We start from the raw sequence: 4,176 nt of genomic DNA on the forward strand, positions 1-4,176 counted from the left end.
AGTGGACTTAGAGCTGAGAGGTAATAAACTGCCAACAGGTGCATCACCCACTTGCTTAGGGGCTCTCTAGAATGTCTTCCCACCCATACATCTAAACCCGAGCCATCCTGCAGCATCCCTGAAATGCCACCTCCTTATGAGACCTTCCCACACTATTCTAGAACACGTGATTTATTTCTGGGGTGTTCCAGAACTCTTACCTCTGAAATATATGCTCTTTTCTATCACTTAGGACTAACACTTTTTTCTAATTACAAAACAAATTCAAGATTTTTGTTTTAAAAAAGTCATATTCTCATCTTCCATAGATTCCCACTGCTAACATTTCAGTCACGTCCTTTCAGACTTTTGTTTTCCCCTATGTACATAACCAGATATTATCTGCATAGTTATAATCCTACTGTACATACTATTGCTTTTTTTTTTTTGAGACGGAGTCTCGCTCTGTCGCCAAGGCTAGAGTGCACTGGCGTCATCATAGCTCACAGCAACCTCAAATTCCTGGGCTCAAGCAATCCTCTTGCCTCAGCCTCTCAGGTATCTGGGACTACAGGGGCACACTATGACGCCTGGCTAATTTTTCTATTTTGTGTGGAGATGGGGATCTCACTCTTGCTCAGGCTGGTCTTGAACTCCTGGCCTCTAGCAATCCTCCTGCCTCAGCCTCCCAGCGTGCTAGGATTACAGGTATGAACCACTGCACCCAGCTGCTGTTGCTTTTTAATTGTTGATGAGTGTTGGTCTTAGCTTCCCAGCAGGGCTGCTAGTTCCTTCCTGACAAAGTGGGTATCTCCCAGTTTCCTTCTTCTCCTAACAGAGAGACCTGCTGATTCCCAACTGTAGCTTCAGAGCCATTCTTGTCCCAAGAACCAGCCCTACTGTGACCTAGGAGGGAATTGAGGGCTCTATTTCAATACTCTGATGGAGCTGTGACATTATGCCCCAGATTGGTAATGGCATATTTGCTTTCTAAGGCCAAGGGCCCACCCTATTACCCAAATTCTTCTAATTGGATCTGTCATCGCTATTAATAACGATAATCATTAGCAGCTGCCCTTGACTGAACACTTACAATGAGTCAGGTGCCACGCTAAGCACCTCCTGTGTTATCACACTACATCCTTACAGCATCCCCCATCATGGAGCTACTATTCTTATGATGCCTCTTTTATGGAGGAGGAAATCCAGGCTCAGAGAAATAACATCGCACAAGTATCTGAGTGGCAGAGCTGGGGTAGAACATAGACACAGGCCTGTTGACCACGGTTCTGCACGAGGAGCCCTGTGCTGTCAATGTCTGGAGTATGTCTCAGCTCCTGGACCCCCAGAGTTCCATGCCACTCTTTCCACTCTGTGCCTCCACCCTGGACACAGCAATCCTGCCTTAAGCCGGGTTGCTAAAGGCCCTGTTGCTTGGTAACTGACCTCAACCACCAACGACTGGATTTCTCAGTATCCAATCTTCCATTCCCTACACCTCTGAGGCCAGCCTATGGAGATCCTCACAGTTTCTTTCATCAACAGTGGTATCCTGCATTTTAGGCACGATAATTCTTCTTTGTGCATGACTGTCCCACGCACCGAATCCCCAGACACTAGATATCAGCAACGTCCAGGCCACAATGTCGATCATGACGGGCTACCTTCACACTTCCACCTGCTCAGAGGCCCAGGGAGAGAGAGAGCAGCATTGTGTTGCCTCTGGTTCATGACAAGGATTATGCCAGACCCTCAGGGCTTTTGGGTTTGGTTTCCCCAGACCACGTGCCACCTGTGGTTTCCAACTCACAGCCTCCAGATACTTTATTCCATCTGAAGGATGAACTTCTGCACTCACTACTCTGTCTATCCTCCCAGCATCTGCCCTATCTCAGTGGATGTTCCAGGCTCCAGTTTCACCCACTTGCCCAGTCCCTCCACCGTGGGCTTTTATTTAGCACTTATGATGTGTCAGGCATTGTTCCAAACACTTAATCCTCATAACCACCTTATGAAATACAGTTTTTTCTAATTGATGCATAATTTTATATGTATGTATTGGGTAACGTGATATTTCGTCACATGTATAGACTGTGTAATGATCAAGTCTGGGTGTCCATCACCTCAATAATTTATCATTTCTATGTGTTGGGAACATTTCAAGTCCTCTCTTCTAGCTATTTTGAAACATAGTTGTTTGTTGTTGTGAACTATAGTCATCCTACTTTCATATCAAATATTAGAAAAAAATATGCAACACTTAATGAAGGTGTGTGTCCTCATTGTGCAGAGGCCATGCTAATCTTCTCTGTATGGTTCCAGTTTTAGTATATGTGCTGCCGAAGTGAGCACTAGTATTATTAAGCTATATTAGTATGGGGAAACTGAGGCACAAAGAGGGAAAGTAACTTGATGTTTACAAGCTCAGTCTCTTGCCATCAGCAAACTGACCTTGGTCAAAGGAGGAATATCCACTAGAGAAGAATGATGTTAAAAGTCATTTTCTTCGTGGTAGAGTATGTCTATCTCACATTCTGATCCCTTCGGTATCAACATTCACCTGCCTCCTTACCTCACCATTTTTTAGGAAATTGCTTTCCCCCCCAGGCTGTCCATTATTAGAATTTTCTGTCCTTTCTGGCATGGGGCCTGACCTACTGTCTTTCCCTGGAATTTTCCAAATTAGAGGTGGAGGAATTGCCCTTTCATCTCAGATGCCCAGTTGTAAGCCTGACCTCAGACTTGCTGATGGTCATCTCTGCAGCCACATGGCAGGATCCGAGAGAACAGGGTCAACGAGAGGCAAGAGATGAACAAAGGCAGGGAAGGGGAGAGAGCTGGACACAGTCAAGCCTGAGGCCAGCTCCAGTCCTCTTCGTTCCAATCGTGTGACCCAATAGATACCTGTTATGCTTTCACTCCTTGGAATTGGGTGTCATCAACTTACCCGTGTTAGAGATCGGCTAACCCATTTCCCTTCTTCCTAGTCTAGGTGAGCCTGAATGGAGCCCAGACTTCATAATAAACCACTCTCCTTTCCATTTATGCTTCTAAAAAGGGGACATCCAAAGTGACTTGCCTAACACCCCTTAAAATTAGGAAGTTCTTCATAATGTCTCACCTGAAAATCAATGTGCAGGGCACAGAGAACAGGGATTGTCAGTTCCCTTAGACACTTACCCAGCACGTGCAGTTGCTAAAGCAGTAATCAAGGCACCGCTCAGAGACCACTTTTCTGTGCTGTGTAAAACTGAACTTTGGGTTTTCCCTTTAGGGTTTCTCGAATCGTAAGCTGTCTGTGGCTCTCATGTGCAGTTTCTCCAAGTTCTGTATAATATTCTTCATTTCTAAAGACCAAAACCTGGCTGGGCACGGTGGCTCACACCTGTAATCCTAGCACTCTGGGAGGCCCATGCCTGTAGTCCCAGCTGCTCGGGAGGCTGAGGCAGGAGGATCACTTGAGCCCAGGAGTTTGAGGTTGCTGTGAGCTAGGCTGACGCCACGGCACTCTAGCTCGGGCAACAGAGTGAGACTCTGTCTCAAAAATAAATAAATAAATAAAATAAAGAACAGACCGCATCCCATTAAATTGGATTCTGAGCTGCATCTGTTCTGAGAAATACAAGGCTAACCTAGTGTTCTCTTTCTAAATCTCTGAGTAGAAGAGACAAAGCTCGTTGACTGTTGAGATCCCTAGTTGATCGGAGAGCCCCTGGATGTCATGGTACTCTTCAGAAAATATTGTGAAGTTTTAAAATATTTAATTTAATTGTAAGACTCGAGAACTGTTTTACCAATAGAAACAAAGACTGACATATGTAAATGTAACATCAAAATCACAACCATGAACTCAAGTGTCAACCCCCAAAAATTGGAAAAAATAAAACAAACAAACAAATTGATAGTAGTGGAGTGTTTCTAATTTCCTATAAATAGTTTGCTGTTCCTTTTGTGAGTGTGCTAAAAGACAAGAAATGGGATATCCTACAGGTTAATAAAAATGTGGCTAAAACCAGAATTGAGAGAATTATTACATTTCTTCTTGTTTTTTCTTTTTTTAAATTTTTTTTTTTTTTTTTTTTTTTTTTTTTTTTAGCAACAATGTCTTGCTATGTTGCCCAGACTAGCCTGGAACTCCTGAGCTCAAGCTCCTGCCTCAGCCTCCAGAGTAGCTGGGACTATATAGGTGTAAGCTAC

The 4,176-nt window shown here is 44.1% G+C and overlaps 1 non-coding gene across 1 annotated transcript; it reads right to left on the reverse strand.

Annotated features, from left to right (window-relative positions):
* Positions 1–2,224: 2,224 nt before the first annotated feature.
* On the reverse strand, positions 2,225–2,331 carry LOC123633657. Its single transcript, XR_006733684.1, has one exon. It is a non-coding gene; the product is annotated as a U6 spliceosomal RNA (small nuclear RNA).
* Positions 2,332–4,176: the final 1,845 nt, after the last annotated feature.

Source organism: Lemur catta, chromosome 2 (assembly GCF_020740605.2).
Source record: "Lemur catta isolate mLemCat1 chromosome 2, mLemCat1.pri, whole genome shotgun sequence".
NCBI lineage: Eukaryota > Metazoa > Chordata > Mammalia > Primates > Lemuridae > Lemur > Lemur catta.